Source organism: Cryptotermes secundus, unplaced genomic scaffold (genome assembly GCF_002891405.2).
Source record: "Cryptotermes secundus unplaced genomic scaffold, Csec_1.0 scaffold400, whole genome shotgun sequence".
Classification (NCBI taxonomy): Eukaryota; Metazoa; Arthropoda; class Insecta; order Blattodea; family Kalotermitidae; genus Cryptotermes; species Cryptotermes secundus.
This window is the reverse complement of record NW_019723908.1, coordinates 2,452,312-2,472,860: the sequence shown is the minus strand read 5'-3', so window position 1 is coordinate 2,472,860 and position 20,549 is coordinate 2,452,312. Positions and strand designations below refer to the sequence as shown.

General features: G+C 39.3%; 1 protein-coding gene across 1 annotated transcript in view; it reads left to right on the top strand.

The window, feature by feature from the left end:
• Positions 1-356: 356 nt before the first annotated feature.
• LOC111862084 overlaps positions 357-20,549 on the top strand; it is a 322,966-nt gene continuing 302,773 nt past the window's right edge. Inside the window, exons 1-2 of the mRNA XM_023847176.2 lie at positions 357-488; positions 13,602-13,856. The gene's annotated coding sequence lies outside the window, so the exon portion shown is untranslated. The remainder of the gene's footprint in view (positions 489-13,601; positions 13,857-20,549) is intronic.

Here is a 20,549-nt window from a genome sequence, read left to right as displayed (position 1 = left end):
GCATTTGTCTGTCTTTGCGTGTCCTGATAATCGTCGTGGTTCCCTATGACTTCTGTTTGCCTCCTATTATTTTTCTTTTCCTTTTGTTCTTATGATCCCTCAGTGTATCTGCTGAACGTTACACGGGTCTTATAAAGTCGATTGATACCTCTATTTGTTATTTTGCTTTCCAAGGTTTATATAGCTCGATAACGGCATGTCTTGTTCTACTCTATAAACCTGTCCTTTGCAGACTTGTTTAACTGACATTGTAACATGACGGAGTATGCGCCGTGGCGCCGTCTCGCTCTCTGAGTGCATCGCGACGCTACACCTGGCAGTAGCGTCCTGACCGACTTCCTGTAAGCAGGCGCCGGTCTGTTTTCACGCTCTTCGCGTTCCCCGTCCGCGACAGTGCTCACTGGCGAAGGGAGGAGAATGGGTAACTTGTCCACCTACAGACAGTGGAGCTAATTAACCTTCAATATCTTAATAAACTCTTATTACAGGTACTACATACTTACTTCGAATAGTAGATTAAGTTTTATTGAGATTAATGTAATGTAATGTGTCTCCGCTCTCTTTTCTCGAGAGAAATTATAAATATATTATTTTTTTTTTGCTAGAGAGCAGAGAAGGAAAATGTTTACCTGTATAAAGTGAAAGTAGTTACTTAATTGTTTCTTAGTCCTTTTAAATGGCGAAATACTAAATTATTCTTCGATCATTTCTCGAAATTTCTAACGATGTATTATAGAAACGTAATGTCTGTTTGTGTGAATGCTTGCGATGTTCTGAGGACGTAACTTAGAGATTTAACGTAGACGAAGTTTTTAGTAGAAGATACGATATTCAGAAATTAAGCACAAAGCCATGCAATTGTCATTTTATTGTTATCAGTAGCTATACAATATGTGTTGTGGAATATGCAGCAAAATGGACACCATAAAAGTTTTCTAGAATTTATTATTTTATTGTAAACCTTAGATCTGTTCTGGTATCATGTTGTATGGGCTTATTTTCGTTTGAAGGTCTATGTCAGGTTTACCGATTTCTTAATAAGGGAATGATTTATCGAATTTGACATTTGTGGCGGAGTGTTTTTCAGTATGATCAAGATCATCATAAAAATGCGAGTAGTTCCGTGCAGCGGGGGTTTCTTCACAAGATAATAATCGTTAATCTATAAATTTCCCGCTATTTGTGGAACATAATTTTATTGTTATAAAGATAATTTGTAGAGCTCTACTTATATCTGGATTCTGCATCTTCATATTGAACTTCTGTGCGATAAATATAACGACAATTAAAAACGTCAACGTAAACAAAGGAATATGATATTACAGTTTATCGTTTACAATTTTACAAGCGAACGCTTACTAGAAATGACTTCACCTTTAATGAAGAGAGTTTACTAATAGCCTCATATTTCTGAGATCATTAACAGAATTAACAAAGATTTTTTTTTTGCTTTTTGAAAAGAAATTAATAAAATATTACTACTTTGAATAATGTTAATTATATTGTTAGTATTGTTGTTATTACACTTTTTATGTACACTTTCAATGCCCTCCTCTTATAAGCCACTCGCTTTGGGCAAGCACATACAAAAGAATAGAATTGAAATTAATTACTTACTGTGGAAACAACGAATATAATTTTCGAGAATAAAATCTCCATGGAAACATTTGTCAGACAGAATCACAAACAGGATGATAATATTAAAATAAATATCTTAGGCTGGATTATTATGATGTGAACAGGGATTAATTGGTTGATCAGAGACTAACGATAGATGTTTATGTTGACAATGAACATTTGCAGCAGAAAGTAGGAGCCTTGTGAATAGCTTAATGATTATAGATATTTCAGGTAATATTCAGTGTGAGTATTTCTTAACATTTTTTTTTTGTATTTGACACTATACTTATTATCGTTTGTGTTGTTATCGAGGATATTTTTGGGTAACTTTTATACGAAATCTATAAATTATGAAATAAAATTTAACTTGAAAATTTTAGACATAGAGGAAAGTTCCTTTTACACGTAAATAAATTTAGAATGAAACTAAGTCGAACAAGTCCAACCAAATTTAAATTCATAAAATGAACTGTACTGTACAACAAAGACGATTTGAAATACAGAAGAGGAAGGTTTAATTATGATAATGATTCAAATTGAGTAATACAGTAAGAGAGAATATATTATTAAAAATTTATAAGAACATAGTATAGGAGAGGGGATAGCGCAGTCAGCATGACGACTGACTACATGCTGGACGATCAAGGGGTCGGAGTTGGAGTCCCAGTAGAGTCAATAATTTTCTCTTCTCTACGTCATCCAGACCGACTCTGGGGTCCAACTACCTTCCTCTCCAATGGGTACCGGGGGCTCTTTTCCCGGAGATAAAGCGACCGGAGCGTGAAGCTGACCACTCACCTTCAACTAGCGTCGAGGTCAAGAAAAATGTGGTTCTATACACGCACACCCCATACATCTTCATGGAGTTAGCTAAGCATAGGGACAACTTTACCTTACCTTACCTTACCTTGTTAGCAGTAGAATTTAACGTATGCAGGGTGAAACTTACAGTGTAAAAGTCAAAGATCAGGCTCTATGGAAAGCTGGTGAAATTCGATACCTATAAAACGTAAAAAAAAGATCTAAGAAAATCCCTAATATTTGATAAAATTAAAGAGTTTCCAGTATAAATAACAAAGTATCAGATACGGAAATAAGAGGTTAGTTTACGTGCAGCAGAGAAAAATCAAGAAAATACAAAAATAATTGGAACGGATAAACCGATTGAAGATGGACAGAAGCCATTTTGTGCCAAATGAAATCGTTACAATTTTAATTTCTTAAGAACTAATGACGACTGCATGAAATATACCTGTATAATTATTATTATTATTATTATTATTATTATTATTGTTGTGTCACTAGCACCACTATAATAATCAATAGATTGTTATCATTGTTTCCTGTGCATTCTTCTCCAAGTTTTACTATTTGGAATATTTTTATTCTAGCATCGGAAAATCAGTTAATTGGTTATGATTCGTGAAGTAATTATGAAATAATTATAGGCTCAAGAAAGTTATGGTCATAAACTTAGCTAATATGTAAAAAGAGGAAGCATTATATAACGTAACAAATTTTGGCATTTACAGAGCAGTAATTATTGGCTCAGATTTGATAGAAACAAAATTATGTATGCAATATTAAAACCTATTAAGATTTTGTAATAATTTTTTTTCCCTCACAATTTCAGTTCCTAGTTATGTGTGATACATCTTCCACTGTTACGTTACGCACTAAGCCTCTGATCCCGCAACTTACTGGGGCTACGTTTCCAAGGATTCAAGAATATCATCAGACGGTTCCGAAGCATAAAACTGACAGTTTTCAGCACCAGTTGTACTGCACGGAAACGTGTTTATATTGCCCCGACTTGTATATTTTGCACCCAAGTTTACAATGACTACTCGGTTGTTTTATTAAACCAAAATAATTCACTCATTCCCCACGCAGCTCTTTTCACTTTTCCGGGGTTACTTTCATTACGTCATGTAGTTTTCAAATGCTTGTTGCCATATAGACAATTTCTCCACTGATTACAAATACGTATAGTATTGTGTTTTCAATAGCGACAGTGTCATTTCCAGTTCATAAATTCGCACGGTCGCAATGCTAGTATTTCATGACAATAGGAACAACAAATAACGGATAGAGTTTCTCCAGAATCGATTAGTGTCTGTTATATCGATGCCAGTAATCTGATCAGTCAGAGTTACAGGGTATATATACGTATAATTTTTTCCGCAGTTTTGTGTAGTGTGAAATTATTCTGACATTAAGGGAACATAGACTCAGAACATACAAGAACAGGGTGCTTAAAAGAATACTTATATGTGGGCCGAAGAGGAATGAAATAATAGGAGGCTGGAGAAAACTGCATAATGAGGAGATCCTTAATTTGTAATAATTAGAATGATGAAGTCAAGGAGAGTGAGATGTACAGGACATGTAGCACGTGCCGTGAGAAAAGGAATGCATATACACGATTTTCGTGGGCAAATCAGAAGGAAAAAATAATTAGAAAGATGTAGACGTAGATGAGGATAATATTAAAAAGGATCTTAAAAATAGGATGGGTGGTATGGGTTGGATTACTCTGGCTTAGGATGGGGACCAGCGGAGGCGGTTGAGAACACGGTAATGAATTTCTGGGTCTCGTAATACTACATTAAGAAATTCTTGAGTAGCTGAGCACTTAGGACTTCCAAAGAAGGACTCAAGCCCATGTAGTTAGTTAGGGTTGCAGAAATTCTGCTCTATTTACGAGTATATTTTTTCCCTGTGGCGCTACAGCCCCAATTTGGGCCTAGGCCTACCTCCATGAAACTCTCCGTTTCACTTCGGTTTACTAGATCTTACACATACGAGTACGGTAGGACTCCCTGGGCGAGTGATCAGCTCGTCGCAAGGCCTCTACCTATTTACGAATATATAGTTGAAAATAATGTAGACAGCGTAAGAAAACTTGCCACCAGTACCCGTTAATTTTCTCGTGACGAAAAAGTGAAAGTATTTTGAAACAAGGGACGGACGGACAGACATATATACTCAGCTATTTAAAATTGTTTATATTTTCTTTTCCACTAGCACCACGTTTGTTGGTATATATGTTCCATTTATGTTCTAAGTTTTATCATACATACCCTTTTATACTGCACCATGTAGAGAGCCGTTACTATGTTACGACACAGTAAACAACTTATAAGCGAAACAATCATTGCACATTCAACAGAAGAACACGACACGTCTGCGATGACGTCACGCAACAATTAGAGAGTTGCGGGAAGCGGCGTTGCCACCCGGCCCGGCACCAGGCGGGCAGTGCCGCTACAATGGAACACGCGGTACCGCCCCACCCACATCAACAGAGGAACGGTGTTTTCTGCTTGGTCCGCTCCGAGGCTATGCCACTCTACCGACCGAGTTGAATCGGTTTAGTGGAGTCGAATTTAGTTAATCTTAAGACGGCAGTTAGAAGAGTAAGAATGAGTTGTGAGAGAGTCACAAGCCAGTAAGGACGTGAACGCCGAAGCTGAGGAAGCTAGAGCGTTGGAAGCCGTTACCAGGCGTCAACCGGTGAAGATATAACAGACTGAAAAGTCTTAGTGCGTGCTGTAGCGAGTTGCAGAGTGTGTAATTTAGCGATAGCGCTATAGTTACTTGTAGTTACGTTCTGTGAGTGTTCGGTAACTCCAATTACGAACTCAGATCCCGTCTATGGTCACTCATACACGTGACAATACCATTTATTTATTCAAAACGATGCTGTGTCTTGTCCATCGACTATGTATGCTTGAATGAAATGGGAAATTATCTCTAATGGTAATAAGGTAATTTAGAAGAATCCGATCGTGACCTATTTTGAGGTTCACTCTGGACATGCGCATGGAAAGATAAGAAAATTCTCAGACAAATGGCCTTCAGGCCTAGACTCCACACGTGTTTCTCCTGACTATTAGTCTAGAGCCATAGCTCCACACCAGAAATATTCGTGTTACTTGTACACAGACCAGAGAGAACACCAGTTTTGTATTATTGATCAACCCTGAGAGGCTGTATTGATATCGTTCATTTCTATCTCTGCTTTTTAGTACGTCATACATCGGCAATAAACTATGCATTTTATGACAGTTCCTCTATTTGAATTTTTTACGGTTGTTCAATTCCATGTATTTGAGTGGTTATTTGTAAAAGCAAGAGGCCTCAGCAGGTTGAACAGAACCCTGGTATCGGATAGGTTGGCCCAGATATGTAGATATAAACTTGAATTCGGTAAGTGCTCGGTTCGAATCTAGTCCAGGATACCAGATATTCTGAGGCTTTCGTGGATTTACTCTGTCTCTACAGACAAATTATACTCGTAGCATAGAGCCTCAACTAAGCTACGACATTTTCCTTATAAATCCTTTCCAGTTTATAATTAATCAATTAACCCTAAAATTGATGCTATGTAGTCTCGATAGTTGATTCGTCGTTATGTAACCCACAAAAACCTTAGTTCCGGATATAATTTTCTATTGAGACTGCGTACCCTCTCTACTAGGAAATACACAAAACACAAGGCAGAAAATATGACGGATATTAAAATGAAGCCGTTCGGGGTATGTTCTCGACGTAGGGTACAGATTGGGTCAGAACGAAAACACAAACAATCCGTACGGACTCTTGGGGCGCCATATTTTATAGATAAAACCATATATTAATATTGACAGTCAGTCTGCGGGCTACGAAGGGTTCCAAAAATTTTATTCACTTGGACTGCGGAAAAGTTTTCTACTCTCTAAATACGTGTACAGGTCGTTAGAGCATTACCGTTCGGTATAACCTTGTGGCTTTGCTAATATTTCTCCAGTGAGTCCGAGAAAATAAGTGGCATACGCACAGACACTTCATCATCTGTGAAGGCCGTAATTGCTAGCAGCACTGCAAACGGTTTTCATTTCAACAATCACTATTATATCAGAATTTACTGTATCTAGAACAAATAAATTGATGTTATATCTGATGAACTAACCCCATTGAGTAGACTATTCCTGAATATGTTAATAGCCATTTAGGTAATCAAGAAATTGCCACTATTTTATGGAACTCGGAAGTTCATTACTGTGTTCACAAGAGCTCATCGCTGGGCACACTTCTGAATCGGATGAATTAAGTCCACATCCTCCCATTTATTTGTTCAATTCNACTGTATCTAGAACAAATAAATTGATGTTATATCTGATGAACTAACCCCATTGAGTAGACTATTCCTGAATATGTTAATAGCCATTTAGGTAATCAAGAAATTGCCACTATTTTATGGAACTCGGAAGTTCATTACTGTGTTCACAAGAGCTCATCGCTGGGCACACTTCTGAATCGGATGAATTAAGTCCACATCCTCCCATTTATTTGTTCAATATGCATTTTAATATTATCTTCCCAACTACAAATAGGAATTTTATCTAAATTACAAATGTCAGCGTAGCACAGGAGTGGACAATTCCGTTACTGGTGGGAATTAAAAACCTTATAAAAACCTGTGATTAAGGTATTTTAAAATAATTATCGTTATTCGCCCTGACTGATCGTAATGCGTACACGTTAATATACCAAGATGCACATATCGTTGCGTTATCAAAACTCATTCAGACAATTTGCCTTGAACTCTTGGCTTCGAATCCCACTTGAGGCATGGATGTTCGTGTGCATTTTTTTCTGCATTTGTGTTCTTCTGTGAGTGCAGGTAGCTGCCTTGCTACGGGCTGATCCCCCGTCCAAGTGGTCCTACCGACTGTGTAAAAGATCAAGAAACTGAAAAGCTACCAAGGTCCAACAAAGAGCCTTACAGTCATAGATAGATAGATAGATAGATAGATAGAGAGATAGACCTACATTATAAGGCAGAGAGACGACACTGAAGAGAACAATTTATTTCTCCTCCTTTGATTTCATCTTCTGTTTCTGCTACTTTTCCGTTCTTTTTCAAATTTCTCTCTTCATATTTACTTTTCCTACATCCTCTCATCTTTCTTTTACCCTCCTTCATTTTATATTCTTCTCTTACGTTCTTCTCATTTTCCTTTTATCTTCTACTTCCCATACCTTTCCTTCAACCTCTTTCTCGCGTTTCCCTTTCTTTCTCTTTGTATTCCCATTTTCCTCTCATCTCTTCCGTCTCTCTCTCCACTTCTCCTTTTATTATTTCATCTTCCCTTCCCGGGTTTCTTTCGTCTTTTATTTTCAAGTCTAATTATCCACTCTTCATCTACTTCCCTCTTTCATTTTCCTTTCCAACTTTTTTCATTCCCTCTCTATTCTCACATCCCTTTTTCCTTATCTTCTTCTTTAATCTTCTTTCCTTTCTCTTCTTTCTCCACATTTTGGCTTCTCTACTTCCTGTTGTTTTCACCCGCACGATACTGCATTCAGGGTCTATAAGTTTTACCAATAATCCTTCCGTCTATACCTATATCCCCCCAGTGGTTTAGGTATAAAGCCCGCTTCATATGTGAGTGATTCCTCGTTCAATTCCCAGTCATTGAATTATACATTTTTACTACTCAATCTAGTGATTGCCTTCAGCAGCAAAACGAATTATGATATTCAGCAGTAATTTAGTGAACATTGCAATGTTTTGGAGAGTGATTTCATTCGATATTCGAGAGGAATCCTTCTAAATCTACTTTGTATTGATTCATGAATTTGAATTAGTAGGAAGACGGACGGACACACACAAACGCACACACATATACGCATGTATCCCTACAAATACTCCTAAAATACAATCCGAGGGGAGGAAATTGTGGTAAACTTCATATTGTATTGCCCAATAGCCACTAATATCCATAGAGATAATTATGTCCGTTGGGTAGGTTCATGATAACATTTTGACGTAAAATGTATGCTTACGTTTCACGAAGGGCATTAAGTGTATATCAATTTTAAGAAGAATACAAGAATCTTATGAGATTATTTATTAGAATATAACAGTAATTACGGATGTATTTCATAAGAATGTTATTAGGCCCTACATGCCGAAAAGACAAATATCATTTTAACGTAGTTTATTGGATTTGAGGTTCCCACAGCGGTGGTTAGAAGAGTTCTGACTTCCGGACTATAGCTGTATAATCAACAGACTTTTCAGAGGAACATCATGAAGCAGGTAGTAAGTACTATGCAGGTCTCTTGCATGGCTTATTCTTCGACCCTGAAGACGGAAGCGAGTAGGTAACAAGAAACCTGCTTCATGATGTTCCTCGCTTGGCTACTTCTTCGGCCCTGAAATTATAAGTGTTTTATTTATGTTGTTTATTAACCCTGTTATCGTTATGCGAAAACCTGGCGCTACAGGCTGGGGGAATTTCGAATTCGGGAGAGAAGAATTTGGGCAAGAGTCCCGAAGGACTTTGACCTGAGAACGACTGCGATAGAGAAGACCAACAGCAATAGTAAACTACAGACCCACCTCTCGTCAGAGAGGATGTTACATAAGGACTAAGAAAACAAGAATTTAAAAAAAATTCTGGTCGTGATTCGCAAGGGGCTTGTCGCCAAGACGAACAGACTGACGGTAAACCGCCAGTCGTAAAGTGACTCTGACTCTCTGAGTATGAACAAGGCTCGCTGCTCTAATCAGTTAGAGCGCCTACACTGAAAGGCCGATCCCTCCTCTCGTCGAAGAGGAGACTCTGTTTCCTAGCAGCGAGAGAGTGAGGCATAAGACAGGAATGAGATCACATAAGCCTACTTCAGGAGACAAGACTACAAAAAGAACGTAGAGGTGAGATGATAGCTCTAAAATTATGCAATTTTGGTTTACCACAAGAAAGAATTTTCTAGCGTTGACACGTTGCGTGGATGCAAGTTATATAGTAATTCACGAACGAATCCCGGGTCTGGTCAAGTGGGATTTGTGGTGGACAAAGTGGAGCTGGGGCAGGTTTTCGCCGAGTACTTCGGTTTCCCCTGCCAACCTTCATTCCACCAATTGCTCCACAATCACCCTCACCTATCATCTGGGGCTGGTACAATAGGCCAGAAGTGGCCGCAGTACAAGAGACTTAGTCCCACCCCACTAGCAATAAAAAAAGTCATGAACGAGCGACCAGTATTTTGTTTCTTGGTATCGTGCATATTCTGCGAGTACCGATAAAGCTTTTATGTGCATGTATAAGTGTACAATAATGTATAAGGGAGAACGATTACGAATGACTACTTTTAAGTGTTGTTCGTGGGGAATAATAATAAATGTCGGTCTGGAAGTACAATTTTATAACATGTAAGCGTAGAAGGGAAATGGGATAGAGCGGGAGGATGCTTACGTAACAATGACACTTCGCTTGGATTCTGAAGGATGTTACAAAATATAGTATGATTGAAAATAAAACGACATGAGTAAAGTAAAGAAAAAGTAAAGGTATCCCTGTAACAGGCCTTGGAGGCCTATAGGGTTGTGAGATGTTGAGACTCCCACATTTTCTAGACAATCGGCTCACAGATGGCGGTAAAGTTGTCAGGTATTCCACATCGGCCGCCCTTTACCCCCTCAGGAACATTACTGGTACTCATTTCTGTTAGAGGCTGTGACGACCACAGGGCCATAGTGCGGCCGGAAGGATTAGGTCAATTGAAAAAAAATCCAATGACCTCATCGGGAATCGAACTCGCGACCTTCCGGCTTGTAGCATAGTGCCTCAACCAACTATGCTACAGCGTGCCCCAAACGACATGAGTTCAAACTTGAATAATATGTACAGTATTCCACAGAAGCTTCATAATCGTCAATAAAAGAAGGACAAAGAAGAAACACAAATTCCATTTTTCCTCTTGGACAGAGGCCGAATATGTCTACTGCTCTCGCGTCACAGACACAAAGTGAAGACAAAATGAAAAGGCCTCGACACGGATACTCCATCACAGTCCGACCTTTCGCGGATTATAATGTTAGCACTTCCCTGTTACAACTCCTACCTGTCATTTATGGAAAAGAATTGATATTCTTTGAACGGATTAGAGGGTCAGTAGAATGGCTGATTGGTTAGTCATCAACAGGTGGTGGTGTGCATTAACTATGGAATGGAACTGGAAATGTTAGGAAATGTAACGGGCTCATACGGTTAAGCCAATAATCCGAAAATTCTTGTGCAGGCCCTGAAGTTGATATAAAAATATAATTTGGATAGTTGTCACTTATATTTCTTTCCTTGGCACTACAGCCCCAGTGGGCCTAGGCCTACCTCCATGAACTTCTCCGTTCACTTCGGTTTTTCTAGATCTTACACATTCGGTAGGACTCCTTGGGCGGGTGATCAGCTCGTCGCAAGGCCTCTACATGTACAAAAACACAGAAAGACGCACAAACACAAACTAAACATCCATGCCCTGAGTGGGATTCGAACCCACGATCCCAGTTTCCAAGCGAGCGAAGATAGTACATGCCTGTCACTTATATCCAAACCAAGAAATTATCAGTCCAAATCAGGACTCCTGTTATTGAACTACATTTATTGTGTAGGTTAAGATAATATTTCAGCTGTGTAAGCTTTGAGGCTTTCACGGCGGTGACTATGAAGAAAGCAGTCTTCTGGGATTTGGCACCGTGTATATGTGGTGTTAACCGACGTTTCGGAGGAACGTATCGCCTCCATCTTCAGGGTAGAAGAAAAAATATGAGAAATCTGCAAGCGAAGAGACCGTGAGAAACGGTAAAAGCAGTCTGGTTTTCTCACTGTCTCTTCGCTTGCAGATTTCTTATATTTTTTCTTCTACCCTGAAGATGGAGGCGATACGTTCTTCCGAAACGTCGGTTAACACCACATATACACGATGCCAAATCCCAGAAGACTGTTTTCTTCAATATTTCAGCTGTTTGTGCTACGGTGTAGTACCTGTTTTAATTTTCGGTAATATGTTACTTTTCCGACAGGTTGCATTTAGGAATTTAGTTTGACTCTCGAAACAAGTCCTTATTTGCTGCACGGTCCACCTACGCAACAGATGACATTTCTTTTTATTAGTTGCCTTTTCCTCCACTTCTTCATTGTCAGCTGTCGTTAATAATGCTCTACAATTCCATCCATGACCATCTAAGCTCTGCTACTTTTGTACTATCTCCTGATTTACTTACATTTTTCTTAATCAATTTAATACTAACTAATCTTTCTATGGGAGCCGGTGTAGCCTAGTCGATATAGCAATCGGCTACTGGATGGACGACCGAGGTGTCGGAGTTCGAGTCCCAGTAGGGTCAAGAATTTTCTCTTCTGCACATCGTCCAGACCGGGTCTGCGGTCCGCCCAACCTCCTATCCAATGGGCACAGCGAGCTGTTTCCCCCGCGTAAAGAGGCCGGGGCGTGAAGCTGACCACTAATCTCCATCTAGTGCCGAGGTCAAGAAAATATGCATCTGTACATCCATTCCCCCATACGCCTTCGTTGTATAGTGTTTAATTAGTTAAGCACAGGGACACCTTTACCTTTACCTAATCTTTCTATTGCCGATCACAGTGAACATGTGGTCTGAGGCATAAAATATATTCGCTCATTCCAAAACTGGAATCGTGGGTTCGAATCCTACTCAAGGCATGGATGTTTGCCTGCTTTTATTCTGTATATTTGTATTATCCTGTGTAGTTAGCGACCTTGCGACGGGCTAATCCCCCATCCAATGGGTCCTACCTATTGTTTAAGTTTAAGAGCGAGGGCAAAACAAGGAAACTGGCAACCGCCAATTTTACTGTCTCAGATTCGAGACTCCCCCAACCTGGAGGGTCAGACCCCCATATTTATGTCCCCAAGGAACACGATGGCCCAGTTATACCCCCAGATACTTGGTTCCATTTTTGTCGCCTCCTGTGACTCTCAGGGCTACGGTGGATGTATTCGAATTCTCTTCTACGAGGATAAAACTTCTCTTCCATTATTGCTGTAATCTCTTGTTGCCGTAAAAATATGATTATTTTCTGAGTCGTTACTTAGCAGTGGCTGTTATATATGTGCTTTTTTTTGCGGTCGTTTTCTAGAAACGGGTGTACATGCCACAATAATAGTCCTTCTCCAATATAAAGATAACAGCTTTTAATATTCTCCGTGGAAGGTCATTAGCCATTACGAACATAATTTTAAATAAGTGTAAAATCGAATTACACGAACACGGGTTGTGTTAAGGATTGTTAAGTTACGGGTTATATTTGAACGTACCACTTTAAGCCTAACATATTTAGTCATATGTACATGTTTATTACGAATGGGGAGGGGTGAGAAGAGGAATGCATATAGGATATTGGTGGGAAAGCCAGAAGGAAAGAAACCACTGGGAAGACCAAGACGTAGGTGGGTGGACAAAATTAGAATGGATCTCAGAGAGTTAGGATAGGATGGTATCAATTTGATTTATTTGGCTCAGGATAGGGACCAGTGGAGGGCTCTTGTGAACACGGTAATGAACCTTCGGGTTCCATAAAATGCTTGGAAGTTCTTGAGTAGCTGCAGAACTGGCGGCTCCTCAAGAAGGGCTCAGCTCCATAATTAAATAAGTACATGTTTATTAAATGTAATGTGCACCGAAGTATTAGAGTGCCTTTTGAACGTACGAATCTAAAGTCATAGGTGTACATATTAAACACGCTAAACACTGAACTATTACGTTTATTTTCTCAACGTGTCATTTCAGACAGAAGATGAACCCGCCCGTGTGTTTGTATGTGTGTCTGAAATATTCTGAACAGTGAACTGTGATATTCTTGTCTGATAATAGAGCTCTGAACTGAATGAACGTGTGTGAATATGAAACACATTAGGGATGATCTGTTCAATTGAAGCATCATTCTAAAATAAGCAAAATAGGCATGCTTTATATGCAACACACTAAACGTTGAGTTGTATATGTTTCCTCTTAACACACGTTCACTTGTATGACAGACAGTACTCGCTGACATGTAATATGTTCTTTCTAAAGCGATCATTTTCTCCTGTAGACACGATTATAAGCCATTCTAGACACGGTTATTTCTTATCTCACGCTTGTAACATATACTTGTTTCATTAAAATCCAGTAGGTCGCAGTACTGCAGCGGGACGGTTGAGGCGTACCAGGCGTACCAGTTGCACGTGTGGACTTGCTGGACTGTTGGTGAACTGCGGCAGACTCTTGAGTTTAATGGGGACTTAAATTGTGATGGGACATGTGTCTATGTGTTAAGTGTAATACAGATACTGTTGTTCTGTCAAGTGTGTTTGTATACCAACCTGAAGAAATGTGAGCTGGAATTCGTAACTAGCTTCAAAACTCTCCATTACGCTGTTATAAGGTAAGTTTTCATAAGTTTAAATTCACGTATCTTAATGTTTCTAGACCGTAATATAGAGTGACAAAGCCTGAAATATAAAGGTATCCTACACGGCATGTCTTAAATAACCAGTAAGTGAATGTGAGTAGTTGAAATTAAGTAATTATTATCGTCACAGTCACAACAGTTATGTTCATTATTTTTTAACCCATACACGTTTTCGATCGATGTCAATTCCCTTATTTTTATAACAGTCCTGTGTATAACGGTCTTTGTTACCTTGTGAAATTTCGGTAAACAACATGACATTAATTCATTGGGTCTTACGTTTGTTGCATTTGCGATTTGAACCCCCTTGTAAAAATTAATTTCCGCCTAAAATATGCTCATCAGTTTGAAATTATTAAATATAATTTAATATACAGAAAGCGGTGACAAGTTCACTTAAGACGGTATTGTTCTGAAGTACAATGTAGATATCGTTATGTTATATTAGCAGTTTTGTTATGGCTTTAGTTAAGTACAGTTAATTATTAATTCTATTTCGTTACGATCGTGTTTCAGTATGGCATAAAATTATCACCAGTTAATTATTATAGTTGTAGGATTTGAGGTTCTCAAAACCGTGGTTATGAAAAGTTCATTCTTCTGGGATATAACGCCCTGTAGACAGTTGAATGTCCATAGACGTTTCGGAGGAATTTTCCGCCTCCATCTTCAGGGTAGAATAAGCCAAGCAAGGAACCAGTGTGAAGAAGGTAACAAACTCTACGCACTTTTGCTAACTGCTTCTTGTTAGTTTCTTTTTTCTTATCTTTATTCTTAGTCTTCGAGCCTGAGAATGGAGGCTACATGTTCTTCAGAAACGTCGATTTACTTTCAACGTACTATGGACGTTTTATCCCAAAAGATAAAACGATTCAATTATTGTTGTTAATGTATGTATTTTAGAACAAGATGATATTAAATGCACGTATTATCTTATGGGGGCACGCTGTAGCGTAGTTGGTTGAGGCAATATGCTTCAAGTCGGAAGGTCGTGGGTTCAAGTCGCGATGAGGTCATTGGATTTTTTTTTCAATTTACCTAATACTTCCAGCCGCACCATGGTCCTGGGGTTGACTCAGCCTCTAACAGAAATGAGTACCAGGAATACCTGTTCTTGGAATATTCTTGGGAGTAAAGGGTGGCCGGTGCGTAAGTCTGACAACCTTGCCGCCATCTATGATACGATTATCTAGAAAATGTGGAACCCTCAACATCTCGCAACCCTATAGGCCACCACGACATGTTACAGGGATACCTTTACTTATTTACTTTACTTTACATGCTATCTTATTCTGACCGTGCTTAAGAAATATGGTATAGAGATTTTATTTTACACTGCTATTAAAAAAGACAAAGTAGTCCCTGTGCGTAATTAAGCACCACACCATGACGACATATATGGGAGTTAGGGTACAACTTTGCTTATTTTTGATTATAACATTAGATGAATATGAGCTGTCACCTCCACATTATGTCCGCTTTACACCTCGGGATTATGCCTCCTTTGTCCATTGGATAGGAATCTCTGTGGCTTGAACGCTGTGGAGATACTGTGAAGCTCATTCCATCGTCCGCCTTTACTCTCAGGCTCACTCGTAGCCACAAGAATTGACAGAGAAGTTCCACTCACCTCTGATTTAGTTTTAGGTATCGAATGACCAGAAAGTGGTAAAAGACAGCAAAATACAAATGAAAGAAAATACTTCAGCGCTTATCAGCACGCTATACACACTTGAACAGTAAGTGTGAGAATGTCATTACGTGACGTCAGAAGAGACAGAGTTCAAACAAGTAAATATATATGTATTAGTGTCAATATAATAACAATACGAAAAGCACTTAAGACGTGGGAGAACAATTTTTGAGAACAACCAGATTTTTAGTATTCCAGAATAAAAAAATAAACTCCATGGCCTGCGGTCCGCAAGCAAACTATACCGACCGGGCGACCGCCGCTTGTGGGTGAAGTTAATGCCAACTTTTGCGGATAGACGGTGTCACGTGGTCAGCGCAACGGATCCCCACGGCCGTTAATTTCGGTTTTCTAGATTGGAAGTATTCCAGAATAATCATGTTAAATAAATATATTTGTTGAATATTTAAACATTTCTAAAGTTGCCTACTTTATTGAAATTTCGCAAATAATTAGCTCACACATGTCATTTGTCATCAATATATTTTTCCCTGTCACATTCTTTCCTTCTGCGCTACAGCCTCAATTTGGACCTTGGTCAACCTCCATGAAACTCTCCGTTTCATTTCGGTTTACTAGATCTTAGAAATTCGGTAGGACTCCTTGGGCGGGTGATCAGCTCGTCGCGATGTCTCTACCTGTACACAAATACAGATAAACGCACATATAAGCATAAACATTAAACATCCATGCCCAGTGTGTAATTAGAACCCACAGTCCCGGCTTCTGAGCGAGTTAAGACAGTGCATGCCTCAGACATCTCGGCTACCGTGACCGGGAAACCCCGTCTATATTGACCCCTAACTCGTGACAATATGGTAGGTCTTAATCAAATGTGTATTTTTTTTTTATTTTATGTGAGAATTTTGTGACAGCACTGGCAATTCTTGAAGAAGAATTATTATCCACCAAATGTAGGCCTCTTCTAAATGTGGTGTTGGAGAAGGATGGAGAAGATCAGTTGGACCCATTATGTGCGAAATGAAGAAGTGTTATTTAGAGTCACTGAGCAGAGGAATATCCTACACGAAATAAGAAAACGGAAGGCTAATTGGATTGGTCATATCTTACGCGGTAACTGCCTTCTAAAAGAAGTTATTGAAGGAAAGACAGAGGGGCGGATAGAAGTGACCAGAAGACGAGGAAGAAGACGTAAGAAGATGCTGGATGACCTTGGGGACAGAAGAGGATATTTTCATTTGAAGGAGAAAGCTCTAGATCGCATCAAGTGGAGGAACTGTTTTGGAAGAGACTGTGGACCTGTCGTCTTGACAGATTACTGATGAATGAATGAAATGCAGGCCTACCTGTATATTATGCATTATTTTTTGTCTCGGAAGAGTACTGTTCCCTAGGAAGGCGTGATGAGATGTCAAGAAGAAAGGTATAGATGTTTAGAAGGAAGAAGCATTTGCTCTCAAACATGTATACCTTCTACCCGACATCCCAGCAGACAATAGTCTTCATATCCACCGCCGTGAGAACAACGTGTCTCAGTCGCGTACAGACGCATGCGCAAGTATGTGTGCACAATTCCAGTCTGAAAGCCCGTAGAATATATTCAGAGAAGGGAGATGAATGTGATGCGACCCATTAATTAATGTGCTATCTCTGTCAGTTTCTTGAATTTTTCTGAAATAAATTACTGGAACAAAATGCGTGAAACTTTATTATCACTGAAGAGAGAATAAGTCTTACAGTTGCAGTTCGCGTCACAGAAATAAGCTGCCATTTTGAATGACTAATCAGTGTGAATGAAGGAATGACAAGAGGTGGGTTTCACAAGTTAAAGGCTTCATTTTATCTTCACGAAGGACTGGGTCTTTTGTTTAAAAGCGATGTCATTTAAATGAAGACAATCTATTACAATAATGACATATAGCAGTGTAGAGGAAAAAATACGTCTCTGTTGACAATCTTTCCATATGCTATCATAACATAACTTACTTACTCATGGAGCTGAGCCCTTCTGGAGGAGCCGCCAATTCTGCAGCTGCTAAAGAATTTCTCAGCATTTTATGGAACCCGAAGGTTCATTACCGTGTTCACAAGAGCCCTCCACTTGTCCCTATTCTGAGCCAGACCAATCTAATCCATACCATCCCATCCTATCTCTCTAAGATCCATTTTAATATGGCCCACCCACCTACGCCTTGGTCTTCCCAGTAGTCTCTTTCCTTCTGGCTTTCCCACTAATATCCTGTACGCATTTCTCGTCTCCCCCACTCGTGCTACATGCCCTGTCCACCCCATCTTCCTTGATTTGATCATTCTAATTATACTTGGAGAAGAGTACAAGTTATGAAGCTCCTCATTATGCAATTTTCTCCAACCTCCTGTCACTTCATCTCTCTTTGGTCCAAATATTCTCCTCATCACCCTGTTCTCAAACACCCTCAGTCTATGTTCCTCCCTTAATGTCAGAGACCAAGTTTCACACCCATACAGAACCACAGGCAAAATTATAGTTTTGTATATTCTAATTTCATAATATAACATTTAACCAAATATTATTAGAATGCTCAAATGAAAGAGGTTTAAGTGGGTAATGTATGGAACAGATATAAAGAGAAAGCATACACAAGTTTAGATGGAAAAGCTGAAAGGGAAGATACTGCTTCAGTAAGCTTGACGGAGATGAGCAACTCTTACAGAAACAAGACTTGAGTGTGTGGACTGGATTTATCTGGATCAGAATAGAGTCCAGCGGCGGTCTCTTGTGAACTTTATGATTTTTTAAGTGATGGGATATTTTTTCGATTAACTGATTTATTATTAGCATCTCAAGAAGGATTCTAGTCTATGGAATTAGATATTTCTATAGAGAATAATTTTGTCAAATTTATTACAATCTGAGTGAATTCTCCTTCTGAATATTCGACCCGCATTGCATGCGCACTATTCAACTGTGTGCTTCACGATCTAATCGGTTTTCTCCAAGGAGGAGCCCTTCGGTTCCCGTTACGTAACTGAATGCGTGTGACCCAGATTCGGTCACTGTACGTTGGGGAATACAAAATCACTCTTTCTAAAATGAAAGTTAAATTCCCTTCTCTTTTTTGTAAGCTAGTAACTATTCTTCGGAAAAACATTCGTTACTGCTTAGGTTAAAATAAATTACGGCTTTATTCCGGACTCTGGTACATGATATGAACATAAATGTGAATATTTTTACGAGTATTATTGTGGCATCTTGTAATTTGTTATTATTTACTTAAATATAATTTGTTATTTACGACCGAGGAGGCATACTGGAACGTCGTGATGTTAAGATAGAGAAATTTAGGCTGGACTTGTGGATACGATAAACAAATTCCTTATCTGGAAAGAGTGGATTTGAGATGAGAGACTAATAGTAAGATAAGTAGATTTTACGGAAATAGGTTAGAAAAATATAAATTTGTGGAACTGGTTCATATAATTTCCAGGAGCGAACGTTGGGTTTAACAACGTTGTGTCTCCTGTGCAGGGGAATACCCTGGAAAGCAGCAAGTGGATGATCGAGGGGAGCGAAAGAAATGGAAAAATGACATGCATATGGATTTAGCAGGTGTTTTCATTTTTATGGATTGGATTGATCTGGCTCTGGATAGGGACTAGTGGAGGGCTCTTGTGAACACGGTAATGAACGTTAGGATTCCATAAAATGCTGAGAAATTCTTCAGTAGCTGCAGAATTGGCGGCTCCTCAAGAAGGGCTCAGCTCCACAAGTAAGTAAGTAAGTAAGTAAGTAAGTAAGTAAGTAAGCAAGTAAGTAATGTTATCGGTGGCATTAAGACCGTCGACACAACAAAGAAATAGATGGCGTATGGTGTAAAAAGATAAGGCTATCCCTGTACTTAACTAATTAAGCACTGCACCATGAAGGCGTATGGGGGAGTGGATGTATAGAACCAAATTTTCTTGACATCGGCACTAGCTAGAGGCGAGTGGTCAGCTTCACGCACCGGCCGTTTTACCCCCTGGAAAAAAGCCTCTTTTACCGATTGGATAGGAGACTGGGGGGGCCCAGAGCCGGTCTGGATGATGTGGAGAATTGAAAACTCTTGACCCTAGCGGGATTCGAATTCCGACCACTCGGTGGTTCATCCCGAAACCAGTTGCTATACCGACTCCGCTGTCCCGGCTCCTGCTTATATAGGAACCTTGAATAAATTTAAATGCTGAGAACGAATTCGGCGGAATTGAAGAAACAGTGTAGAAAGGGGTTGTGCTCTATTTCGGGGTAGGGGGGTGCATCTTAATATTCTGAGGACGACCTTGGAAAACCACAGTTACTGTAGTCGTGTGTCAGTCGGTATTAGAGAATATTTTTTGGATCCACTAGTTTTGTCCTTCAGCTTTCATTATCAGACATGTTCATGGTTAAATAATCAGTTAAGAATTATCCATACCCCTGAAAAAGGGAATAAATCTGACTCGAGAAATGTTGTGTGCGTCGAATGCACGGAGCGATTCTAAATTATTGTCGGTGTTTCCATGGGATATAAACAGAAACTCCGACAATTATTTAGAATCAAACTATATAGCGGTTGGCGCAAGCGTGTGAGACAATATATTTTTCTTTACAAAGAAAATATGCTTCTAATTTTCAGCATAAAACATTCATTTTTATATACATACTACCGGGCCTGAAAGTGTTAGATGACTTTATATTTCAAGTTCTCAAATCAACAGAATGGCCACCGAACTCTCCAGGTTCTACTCTCTTTAAATTTCCATGCTTGGAACTTACTTACTTATGGAGCTGAGCCATTCTTGAGTAGAAGTAAAATCTGCAGCTACTCAAGAATTTCCCAGCATTTTATGGAACCCGAAGCTTCATTACCGTGTCCACAAGAGCCCTCCACTGGTCCCTATCCTGATCCAGATCACATCTGGCTTTCCCAGCAATATCCAATATGCATCCCTTTTCTCCCCCATTCATGCTACATGCTCTACCCACCTCATCTTCCTTGACTTGATCATTCTAA